This window comes from Lissotriton helveticus, chromosome 5_2, assembly GCF_964261635.1.
Source record: "Lissotriton helveticus chromosome 5_2, aLisHel1.1, whole genome shotgun sequence".
NCBI classification, from domain to species: domain Eukaryota; kingdom Metazoa; phylum Chordata; class Amphibia; order Caudata; family Salamandridae; genus Lissotriton; species Lissotriton helveticus.
The window spans coordinates 5,322,840-5,335,895 of NC_136066.1; the positions used below are offsets into that span (position 1 = coordinate 5,322,840).

Here is a 13,056-nt window from a genome sequence, read left to right on the forward strand (position 1 = left end):
AGAGGCCTTCTCCCTAATTCGCTGTAGTGATGCGGCGACGAGGGACGCCTCACTCTCAGTTGGTTTTGGAGCCGACGAGGATGTTTTGACCTTTCCTTCGGATCCGACGTCTTTGTGGGCCTTGTGGGCTTTCGACGCGGAACCCGCTGACACCGACCCCGAGTCCTGGGACCGGTGCGCAGACGTGCCAGTCTTCGTTTGCGTAGACTCCGTGGAGCCGGCCTTTGCGGGCTTGGACGGCGGCGCCGATGCTGATCCGTGCCGACCATCTTTTTTAGAGGACCCCTCCTCAGGCGTCGATTTCGAATGAGCAGCAGCGGAATCGACGGACTTCTTCGACTTCTGCGGACCGGAGGTCGACGGAGTCGATGGATTAGCGGGGACAGTCGTTTTCGCTGGCACGGCAGCCATCTTAGGGACGCTCGAGTCCTTAAGTTTCGGTTTCGGGTCGGCCATTTTAGATGGAGTCGATCCCGATGCTTTCGGTTTCGGTTTCGATACAGTCTGCTCAGCAAGTAAGTCCGTGGCCGGGCCAGAAGGCGGGGCTGTGGCTTGCGGCATGGGGTCGTGGGTAAGGCCTACAGGCGATCCCGTGACCCGGTCGGTATCCTCGAAACCTTCGGGGCAGAGCTCGTCCCCTGAGCTATCCGCCGCGGCCCCATAAATCTCTTCGTCGTCTCCTACCTCGTCGACGTATTCAAGGCCTTGACCCACGACACCGTCGTCGTCTACCGGATCCGCCTCGACCTCCGTCTCGGGTGGGGAGATCTGAAGATGATGACCCTGGTCCTCTTCATCTTGGTCGCCGAAGATGTTTTCCGGATCCGGGGCCGCTTGTCTAGCTTCCATGCGCACCGCGCGCCGAAGCTTGAGAGTCTTCTTAGACCGGAACTGTGCACAGGCCTTGCACTTGCCGTCGTCGTGGTCAGGCGAAAGGCATTTGTTACAAACGGGGTGTAGATTGATGTGTGGGTACTTGGACCCACAAAGCGGGCAGTATTTAAACGGGCTCCGCTCCATGTCTGAAAAGTTTTGCAGTCGAGTCGCGATGAGAAGGCCTCAAAGTTCGAAAAGCGAAACAAGACTCCGCTTATTCCGGCTCCAAGAGACGGAAGACTCGAGACCGTGCGCAGACAATACCGACGCAAAAAACGAGGCCTTTTGGCCGCTAAAAGATAGTTTTACTCGGTTTCGACAGAGACGTCGAGACCACATCCGAACCCAATGGCGGAAAAAAACAATCTGGGGATGGAGCCGATGCCCATGCGCACTGTAGTCCAGGGGAGGAGCCACCTATCTCAGGATACTTCGAAGACTCTTCCAGGACAACAATGTGCGATCATCCGGACCCAACACTAGGCGGCGATCTAATGCTAAGATATGAATTTAGCAGCCCACATGCCTCGAACCTATAGATGCAACGTTGTCACACATGGCTGTTGTTTTCCTACTCATTTCATTATTTTTTAATTCTACAGTTAGTTTCTTTGGGAAACATTGAGCGTTCTACACAAATGACCTCTTGAATTCAAAAGTTTGTATGCTTTTAAAAAATATCTAGCTCTCTAGGATCACTCATAAGCGTCACACTTGTTTCCATCACAAACTACAAGTAGGTTGTAAACACAAAAATTTGTTATATTGGGAAACCGCTTAGAAAATGCCAAAATTCTGGTATATAGCTGTGCTTGTTCTTGAAAGCTGGGAAGATGTTGATATTAGCAAAGAAAGTCTTTCGTTGATGCCATTTTTAGAACAAGCACTTTTCTACACAGCACTTTGTCACAAAACTACCAAATGTATCTATATTTTGATTATTTTCTCAGTTTCCTCTAGGGGAATCTACAAACACTAGGTACCTTTAGAGTCCGCAGGATGTTGGCGAAAAAAGACACTAAATTGTCATGCATGCCTTATGTCAAGAAAAGGTTATGCAGCATAAATGCAAAGTACCGCAAATAGGAAAATTAAAGTCTCAGATCTAGGTTGGAAAAAGCACTGGATGAGGACAGGTGGTAATCCTAGATGACCATACTGTCTGACTTCTAAAGGCAAGCTGCCAAATTCAGTGATGTCAAGTTCAGGTGTAGAGTATGACCCTGAAGTCTCAATAACAGGCTGACTTGAGTGGAGGTCGCTTGTTTGGTTTGATGGACATTTATCGAAGATCCATAAACCACCACTGCTTGACCATTCCAGAGTTATCAGGATCATCTTCCCTGGCGATGTTGACAATTTCTGGATTGCCAGCAGAATCAAGGCAGGAAAGGTGTAGGAGAGTAGAGTCTGCTTCCGATGGTCAAACCCACTTTCACTGTTTTTTCGCAGGTTTTTCCACTCTAGTGTGGCTGTGGGACTGCTAATAAGACCCACAGCCCAGCTGTTCTCTCTCTAAATTCATACCATGTACTTTAGGTACATAGCCAATTGGGTATTGGGTCACCTTTGTGAGCCCCTGTATAGTGTACCATAGGTACCCAGGGTATAGGTGCATCCAAGGCCTACCAGGGGCTGCAGCATGTATTATGCCACCCCTGGCTGGCCATCCAAACTGACACAACTGGCTGATAAGTCAGCTGGGGCAAGGTCGTGTAATCACCCCTTGCTTAGGTATAGTATTCCTATACCTACCATTATATATAGACACATATATACCTATAAGTCACTCCTATGGCAGGCCTTAACAATCCTGGAGGCAGAGTGCTTGGTTATGTGTGAGATGGTGCTCTAGCATGAGCTGAGCCCTTCTGCAGCTTTTGGAACCATGTCCATATAGCTGTTCTATGATATTGCCATGCCATATACTCTTAAGTGAATTATAATCCTCGCGGTTATTGCTAACTTTGGTTTGGCTTTATCAAAACATGTCGTGTAAGGGGTCATACGCCTTGGAATACTGTCCCCCCCTCCCCCCGCCAGTTCTGGCGGCGGGGGTAGCATTCCACCTTTCTAGAGGGATAGAGGGAGAAGACATGTAGTTGTAGCTTTACCCGGTTAAATTTAAACAGAGCCTCAGCATCACAAAATGGATGCTACTGCCACAGACACGAGTCTGACCTCCTGCTGCTGGACGAAACTCCGGCAGGGGAGGCCTGAACAATAGGTTTCCTGCCTAGGGAGGTGCTGGCACCTCCCCAGACAGCCTGTAGTGTATTGGGGCAGGGTGGGTTGAATGAAATGAGACACTGCCTGGGGCACACAAGGTGCTCCATGCATAGCCCGGTTCAAACCAGTTGCTGGGGCACTCCAGCCCCAGCTCTGGCGCGAAACTGGACAAAGGGAAAGGGGTGTAACCACCCCCTTCCCAGGTTCCACCCATAGGAGGGACCTAGCAGGTAATCCAGCCCCTTAGATTAGTATAAAGCTAGGAGCTGAGTCTAGAGACTTTAGATTATCCTGAACTGAAACTCTGGACCTTTGAAATTCTACTAAAACTAGAAGACTGAAGAATCTCCCTTGTGGTCAAGGAGTGACCACCCTGTGCAAACAGGCACCACCAGTAAACTGCTGGTTTGCTTTGTTGACGCTCCAATCGGATCCCGAAGACTTAGCGACGCAGCCTCTGGACTTCCAGACTTCTCTGACTCTGACCCACATCCACAGCAAAGCTGAGACCCGTGGCGGATACGAGAGACGTGGGACCGGACATCCTGCAGTACCTGCTTTTTGCTAACTGTGCAGCTTCTGAGGCGTCCTCGAAGTTGTGCATTGGAGTTTGAGAAGCCCCAACCCCGAGCAGTAAGTGCACTGAAGCTCAGCCCTCCACACTCCACGCGTGGGGCCTGTGCCTGCATTTCTCCTCGACGCGTCTTCGCGGTTGCTAGCCCGTTGGCTAGGGGCCCTCCTGAAGACATCACTTTGAATCAACACCGCTTGCCTGGTTGCTCTGGGCTTGCTCCTGCTTTCCTGTAAAGGGGAAGCTCCCCAGACCTTGCTGGTCTGAACAGAAGCCGATCTTCCTTTCCTGCGTGGGTTGCCTTTGACAAGGCTTGTTGGGTCCAATCCGGATACCAACGCCGCCAACAGCGAGATCCTTCGTGGGACAGTCCGTATCCAGCTCCTGGTCGTCGTTGACGCCTCCTGGTCCACGTGGCTGCAGAGACAAGCTTCACATCCTCACCTGATTGCATCTCGACATCGCCTGGTTCCTTCCCGGTCACTGGCTAGTGACCCAGACTCTGTCCCCTCTGCTTTCCGGTTCTTCTCGACTTCGATCCACCCGGACATCTTACTCCTGGTCGTCTGCAGCATCTTCTTGCAGCTCTCCATAGGATTAGACGACGAAACCGGACACAAAAGAACACCTGAACATCCGGATACCGACGCTGCCAACAGCGAGATCCTTCGTGGGACAGTCCGTATCCCGCTCCTGGTCGTCGTCAACGCCTCCTGGTCCATGTGGCTGCAGAGACGAGCTTCACATCCTCACCTGATTGCATCTCGACATCGCCTGGTTCCTTCCCGGTCACTGGCTAGTAACCCAGACTCTGTCCCATCTGCTTTCCGGTTCTTCTCGACTTCGATCCACCCTCGGATACACCCGGACATCTTCTTCCTGGTCGCCTGCAGCATCTTCTTGCAGCTCTCCGTAGGATTCGACGACGAAACCTGACACAATAGAACACCTATGCAACTGGCTTCCCTGGGTGAGGTAACTCGAGTACTCCGGTGCTCCCGTGGGTAACAACTATCCAAGTGTCCTAGTTTAACTGGGTTTTCCCGTAGTCCACCCGGAAGTGTCCGAAATCAACTACTTTGTAAACTTTACGTTCCCATTGAAAGTCTATGGTAACTGGCATGTGTGTTTAGAAACTGCACACTTATCCTGTGGGTCTCCTACTTCCAGTCCTTTGGTTGATCAGTGTAGCCCCAGCGATTTCCTAGGCCCTAGGCCTACTCACCTTTCCTGAAGTGGTTCTTATACCACTTCTTTAGTATACGGTTCATGAGGCCCCTAGGGCAGAATTGTATTTGTGCAACTTATAGTATGCTTATTGAGTAACTTGTGCTGTATCTCGAACTCTGACCTCATAAAGAGTGCAGAGGGGTTGTGTTAGTATTAAATACATATATATTTGATATATACCTTGTGTGGTGTCCTTTCATTTGGTATTCAAGGGACTATTATTGGTAAAACAATTGGCTTCACATGCTCTCTGAAGTGTTAGCCTAAGACTGCTTTGTCCATGCTACTAGGATAGCTGGTCTATAAGGTTGACTTTACAACCATCACCATAAGGGTTGTTTGGACTGATACAGGGTGCCCACTAGAATAGTGGACATCACATATCAGACCAACTTCTCACAAAAGGCATACAGAAAATCTTGCGACCACGTCATCAAATGGGCATTGCCTTTTGTCCGGTTTTCCGGTCGTCTTAATGCAAACTCTTACCATTTTTTGTTTTCTTCTGTAGCAAAGAGGTCTTTAGAGGGAGTGCAGCATCTCTTAAATATATCGCAGATAAGAAAACAAGTTACTTACCTGTAACTTTGGTTCCCAAGTATTGGTAACTTTCATAGATTCCAATGCTTCGTATCATTCCCCGTCGTCGGAATGGGAGCCCCATTAAATAAAAAATACCATAGCAGTAGGTACAAAAGAGAAAGAAAGGCCTAGGCCTCATCTCATTTTGTAGCATATCCACCTCTTTTTGTAAAAGAGACCAAAAACTTGCAACAACCAATCAGAGCCGCCTCACCCCACAGAACCCTTCTGAGAGAACCTCAGAGCCTCAGATTTTTGTAGCCGTTCTGTAACAGTAACCACATCTGCTGAAGGCTGAGCTCCATGACAAACTTTGTCATTGGAAACGCAGAGGATCTGGCATTGGCTTCTGGCTCGAGGGCTATCTGTCATGGCGGTTCACCTTCCAGGAGAACAAAACGTGAGGGCAGACGCTCTAAGCCGTCATTTCGATGACAAAGAAGACTGGGTTCTTCACGACGAAGTGGTGGAGGAACTTTTTCAATCCTGGGGTCGTCCCTCCATAGACTTGTACGCAGACGACCAAAACGCCAAATGCTGAAGCTTCGCCTCCAGATTCCACCGGCCAGGCTCGAGAGGGAATGCTCTTTTGATCGACTGGTCAAACGAATTTGTGTACCCCTTTCCACCTCTCCCGTTGATTCTGAAGGTGGTGAGCAAGCTAACACACTCGTGCACAACAATGATTCTGATTGCTCCCGATTGGCCAAGGCAACGGACCTGCTTCATCTGTCAGTGACACCTCACAAGAGGCTGCCATGCAGGCCGGACCTGTTGTCCAAGATGGACGGGAGGATCTTCCATCCCAATCTTTCGTCACTGAGCTTGGCAGCATGGCTCCTGAGGTCATCCAATACGGCCATCTAGGATTGCCAGAGGACTTCATGTTCATTCTGAAAGAGGCACGGCGTCCCTCCACGAGACATTCTTATGCATGCAAGTGGAAGCGATTCTATATATGGTGTATACAGAATAGTCATGATCCGATCAAATGTCAAGAAGAAGCAGTTCTTCCTTATTTGTTGTATCTGGCTAAAGCAGGTTTGAAATTTAATTCTATCAAGGTGCACCTAGCGTCCATAACGGCTTAAAGGCGGTCACCTTCTCAAACCTCTTTTTTCCAGCTAGCATCTGTCAAGGACTTCCTGCAAGGGTTAAAAAAAGTATACCCTCCAGTGCGTCCTCCTTCTCCACCCTGGGAGTTGAACTTGGTGCTATCAAAGTTAATGGGTCCTCCCTTTGAACCCATTCACAAAGCCACTTTACAACATCTTTCATGGAAAGCGGCTTTTTTGGTGGCTATCACGTCAGCTCGCAGAGTCAGCGAGATTCAAGCCCTCTGTGCATCAGAACCCTATACGGTGTTCCATTTGAATAGGGTGGTGCTACGGACGCATCCATCTTTTCTGCCTAAAGTGGTGTCAGATTTTCATGTAAATCAGATCATTTCTCTGCCCACTTTTTTTCCCAACCCCTCTACTCCAGCTGAGAGGGCTCTGCATTCTTTAGACCTGAAAAGGGTTTTGAAATTCTATCTGGACAGGTCTAAAGTGATTCGTCATTCTGATCATCTTTTCGTTAACTATTGATCGATCAGGACAGGCCAGGCTGCCTTGAAACGTTCCATTTCCAGATGGATCGTTTCATGTATTAACTTGCTTACCAGCTAGCACAAAAACCCCTGGGGTTTTCTCCCAAGGCGCATTCCACCAGGGGAAGAGCTGCGACTGCGGCTTTTCTCAATAATGTGCCCATGTCTGAGATCTGTAAGGCGGCGACCTGGAGGTCCGTCCATACATTTACCAGACATTATTGTCTTGATTCTGACACGAGAGCAGATACCTAAGTAGGCCAAGCCTCCTTGCGGAATCTGTTTAGCAGCCAGTCTGGGCTGTGATGTTGGGTCTTTTAAGTTAGAAGATGTATTTCTCATTTACTGCAGGGGGTTGATGGGCTTGCTATTCTATTCAGTGCTTATGACTATTGAAGAGGATCCCCTGGAAGAGAAGGATAAGTTACTTACCTGTAATCCTAGTTCTCTTCCAGGGGTATCCTCATCAAAGTCATAAGCAACCCACCCGCCTCCCCAGGTAAATGAGAGCTGTACGTTTTCATGTGTATTTTGTGAGAAGTTGGCCTGATATATAATGTTCACTATTCTAGTGAGCACTTTGTATCAGTCCAAACAACCCTTATTGATGATTGGTTGTAAGTCAACCTTATAGACCAGCTATCCTAGTAGCATGGATACGAGCAGTCTAAGGCTAAGACTCTAGAGGGCGTGTTAAGCCAGCTGTTTTACCATCACATTACCCCTTGAACACCAAGTGAAAGGACACCACACATGAAAATTTTTATTAGACAGGGAGCTAAGCACACAACAAAACTCTTAAAGAAATACTTAGTCGCACAATTTACACAAATGCCCGAGGGGCACGAAAAACCATATACACAAGAAGTGGAATGCGAATTACTAGCAGGTAAGTAACTATTCTCATAGGCTTTAGGATCGCTAGGACTAATCTACTGAATCTTCAGATTGTAAGCAGGAGGCCTAGGGACGTCGTGTGCAGAGTGGGAACTCTCACGCGTAAGGCGGGAAAAAGTCTATGGAGGCTAGTAAAAGCAAAGTTAGTGTTTTCGGGCGAACCCGACTAGGTAGAGCTGAAACGACAAAGGATCGTGACACTTAGATAGTTAAGCTATGCTGGAGCACCGAAATGCTCAGGTTACCTAGCCCAGGGGCTGCGGCTGCATAGGTCTGAAAAGACGTCGGGATCCTCGTTGCAGTCTATGGAGCCTGAAAGAAGAAGTTGCTGGCAGGCGACCAGTGAAGAAGTTCGTGGTGATCCAAGCCTGGATCGATGAAGGAGACCTGTAAGCAGAGGGGACCAAGTTCTGAATCACTAGCCAGTGATTAGGTGGGCACCAGGATGGCACCGGACGAAGTCACCTCGACCAGGTGAGTGGGCGACGCTGGGCTCTGCAGTCTCTCGGACCAGGAGGCGTTGTCGGCGACCAGGATGGAGGGGCGAGCTGTCCCACGGTGGTATCTGCTGTCGACATCGCTGGACCCAGGATTGGGGCAACAACTCTTGGCAAATGCAAGCCCACGCGGTGGACTCAAAATGGCATCTGGAGAGGACCAGGAGGGTCCGGGGTGCTCCTCTGTTGGAGGGGAGCAAGGGCCAGTCTGGAGCAACCAGACCAGCGGTGTTGTCGTCGTGGTTCGTCGTCAAAAGGGCCACTAGCCAACGGGCAAGTGACCTGGACAACGCGGTGAGCAGCAAAGAGCAGAAGGGCCCCACGCAGATCTCGTGGATGCAAGGGGGCTAGACTTCGGTGCTGGAGCTGCTCAGGGTCGGGGCTTCTCAAACCTCAAAGCACTCAGTCGAGGGTCACTCGGTGGTCGTGCTGGGCAAGCGTCGTGCAGTCTTGAAGATGGCCGGTCCCTCGAGGTCTCGTCACACCCACGAATCTCAGCTGGGCTGATGATGCAGGTAGAGGTCAGAGGTGCCAGGGAAGCCGGTTCTCGTCGAGCTGGGCAGTCTTGATCCGGAGGAGAGACTTACAGCAGACCGCGATGCTTGGATGGTGCCTGCTGCTGCAGGGTGACTACTCCTTAGTCACAAGGGAGAATTCTTGAGAAGAAGTCTTGAGTTCCTTTCGTGGAAAGTAGTTTCAGGATTCAAAGATGATCTGATTTGGAAGGGGGCCTGCTCCTACCTTTATCCTGAGAAAGGGGGCTGGGGAGCGACTAAGTCCTGCCCTATGTGTGGGACTAGGAGGGGGGTGGTTACACCCCTCTCCTTTGGCGGGCTTTCCCCAGATCAGGGGCTGGAGTGCCCCTGGAACTGGTTCAAGCCGGCCTATGCATAGTGAGCACCGGGGTGCCACTTGCAGTCACCTTCCTCTGAAGCCCTGCCTACCTAGAATACACAAAATCCTGTCTGGGACGGTGCTGGCCCCGCCCCTGACAGGAAACCCTTTGTCCTTATCTCCTGCTCTGGGAGGACTCCCAGCAGCAGGAGGGCAGACTTGTGTCTCGGTGGCAGCATCCATTTTGTGGAGCTAAGGCTAATTCTGACTTTAACCGGGGTTACAGGTTACATACATGTCGTGTCCCTCTAGAAGGGTGGAATGCTAACCCCGTCGCCAGAATTGGCGAGGGGTTAGTATTCCAATTCGTATGACACCTTACTCGACATGTTTTGATAAAGCGATACCAGAGTTGGCATATAACCGCGAGGATTATAAGGCACTTAAGAGTATATGGTCTGACGCTATCATGGAAACGGTCAAGGGATAGATCCTGAAGGCCGCAGACAGGCTCAGCTCATGCCAGAGCACCATCTCACACGATTCCAAGCACTCTGCCTTCAGGATTGTTAAGGCCTGCCATAGGAGTGACTGATAGGAGATCTGTGTGTCCATTTGAGGGTTAGATATAGGTATACTATATCTAAAGCAAAGGGTGATTACACCACCTTGCCCCCAGCTGTCAAGCAGCCAGTTGTGTCTGTTTAGTTAGTCAGCCCAGGGGTGGCATAATACATGCTGCAGCCCCTGGGAGACTTCTGGGTGCACCTCAGCCCTGGGTACAGGGACTTGGAGAGGGCCCAGTGCCAATTCAGTACCTGAGTACAATTTGGAGTAGAGAGAACAGCTAGGCTGTGGGTCTGATTAGCAGGCCCACAGCCAGGGAAAGTCGTAAACCAGTGAAGCAAAAAGCAAAAATCTGGGTGATCATAGGATTGCAGACCCTAGTCTCCTACATATTTAACCCTGACATCAGGGTTATGCAAAGAACAACTGACCTAACTGTCGCCCCTGAGGCATGATGGGAAGCCTGGGTTCATGGCTGCCTTAAAGGCACAGTGCCAGTTTTTTGTTGGAAAATGCTTTCATTTTCTATGTTATTGCTTTTCAATGCAGCCTGAGACTAACAATGTCTTTTTATGAGCAATTTTCAGGAGTTATGAGTGGTTTTACTCATTAAAACACAATATTCAAAGGATATTTGATTTAATGTGTTCTTTGTTTCCTTTATAATTGAAGTACATGTACAAGGTTTTACATTGTGTTAGCCTCTTTTTGGGGCTGCATTGGTATGAGAAAAAATAATATATGTACATACATATATGTGGAGTTAGATATATGTGTTTTTTACATATATATTTTTATATTGTTTCCGGGGTCCCGCACATGGGCGGGAATATTCAGTGCTTATGACTATTGATGAGGATTCCCTGGAAGAGAAATACACATTCTCTGCACAGACTCTAACGTAGTTGTCCCATAAGCGGTAGCTGGCCGGAGGATGTTGCAGTGGAGAGAAAAAGGGTACCTTGAACAGCCTGGCCAACCTTTGCTTATTGGTATGTTAAGAAAACCACACAGTAGTATTTGGTAAATGTGTGTAGAGTGGACCAAGGAGCTGCTTTACATATATCAACCCTAGAAATGTTACCAAGGAAGGCCATAACGGCCCTTTTTTGTGGGTAGGGGACAGGGTGGGGCCTGGTGGGGCAGGTAGTTGTCCTTAAACCTTTTTAAAGCAAATCGGACGCCCTTGTCCAGCTATCTGGTTATGCCCGCTTTGAAGAGGGTGACGGCCTTGAGTGGTTTGGTGTAGGTGACAAAAAGTTGTTGCATCACGGGGGCCTTGGTCAATCCAGGAAGATGGCAGATGCATGATAGAGTATTTGGGGGCACTGGGCCAAACCGTTTTGATTTATGATCCAATTTTAGCTCTCTTATGCCCTCTTATTCAAAGACACTGACCGTGCACAGGCACACTCGTCCATAATCTAAATGTGTTTACATCTAATATTCAAGGATAGTCACGTGTTTTCAATATTCACAAACACAGCAGCTGCTCACTTACATTATTACAAATTATACTCTGTGACAGACTCCCATTTTGCATATGTGAGGAACTGTTTTGATGTAAAAGAAACTTTTTTTATGGATGTTGCATGGATTATAAAAGCAACATTGGTCTGTAACAGACTCTCACACATCACCCACATTAAAAATAAATTAAAGGAAATTGCTATTTAAAACAATCTGTTTAAGAATTATTCAAAATCATCATGGCATGACTCTCTCCGGAACAGAGCTCGCTCTATCAGGGCCCCCCTGAAAGGCTGTGGCTCTGGGCCAGAGCCCACTTTGCCCATGCCTTAAAATGTCTCTGCAGTTGGGCATCAGCTGCTATATCCGTTTTACCCAGCCAGCTAGTTTGCGGGTGCATAAACAAATGCTTTTAACAAGCAACTAACTTCTCCTTTGGCGTCGATGGGATCTTTAGCGTGGAAGCATTTAGTGCCGATGTTTTCAGTGCTTGCTTCGGTGCAAGGGTGGCTTTGAGTCCGGAGTCGAGTAGACTGTCAGCTCTTACAGGGGCGTTGCTTTTGTAGCTGGAGAGGGGAGCATCATACTCTCCAATGACTTTGGTTGGTGATGGCCATGACCCGGAGGCAGTGGTGCACTAGCTGGCTGTTATTGAGCCAGACCCACACTGGAGTGGTCATCTGTCGGTGCACGTGGTTGCTGTGTGGCCATGGGTTGGTGTCTACCATGCTCATAGTCCAAGTCTTCCACAGTTGTGGAGCTTCGGACTCAGAGTGTAAGCGTGCCTCCAAACTGTAATGTACCAGCTGGGCTCTGATGGAAAGGCCTCTTCCTCCAGTTTAGTGCTGCGTTCCCCCGAGATATTGGGGGTGCTATCAGCCCCCTGTCTCTGTATGCCCGGATGGGCTTACCTCCACTTGCGTTGGTACTGAAGAGTCTTCTTCGACTTGAAGGTGGGGTAAGCCTGGCACGTGTTGTTGTCGTGCTCATAGAAAGGCGGAGATTACGACTCGATGGTGTGCTGCCATGGGGACCTCAGAGTGGCACTAGGGGCAGTATTGGAGGATGCGCTTTCCTGACCTGGCATTCTTGTTGACAGGGTACCAGAGAGGATTGAGACCCCAACAGAAAGGCACCAACATCTGTCTGGTTTTCATGTTCAATCGAAGGAGAAGCGGGATTGAGGATCAGAGTTCTTCCATAAAATGCGAGTCGAGTGGTCAATTGGTCCCAGTGGAAAGTGATATTAGGAAACGGACACGGAGCCCGATCCGTGCATGTCTGAACCCAATGGTGGAAAATAATCAAACAATGAAGGTGGTGCCCAGGGGTACTGCCAGCGAAGAGAGGAGTCACTATACCCTGTAACTCTAAAGACTTCTCCGAAGAGAAAAAAGTTGCAAATGTCGAGCCCAATACTACAAGGCAGGAGTATGCAGAACATGCGTATCAACATCCACACAGACATACCTTTTCATAAAAAAATGAGGGTGGTTGCAGAAACTAAACTATTTCCAGAACATTTAATTTTCAATCTCATTTTTCATAGGAAAGTGGTTGACAAGGGAAAAGGGAAATAGAAAAGTCTGTTAAGCAATGATGTATAAGAGAGGGTTGGGAACTGTTGCTATACCATTGCCACCTGGAAAGGTACCACAGAAGCATGTCCCTCAGGTGCAGTCCAGATCATACCTACTCTCAATCATTCCTCA

At 48.9% G+C, this 13,056-nt stretch overlaps 1 protein-coding gene across 9 annotated transcripts in view; it reads right to left on the reverse strand.

The window, feature by feature from the left end:
- CIZ1 (CDKN1A interacting zinc finger protein 1) overlaps positions 1 to 13,056 on the reverse strand; it is a 582,047-nt gene that overhangs the window by 251,994 nt on the left and 316,997 nt on the right. The window lies entirely within an intron of this gene.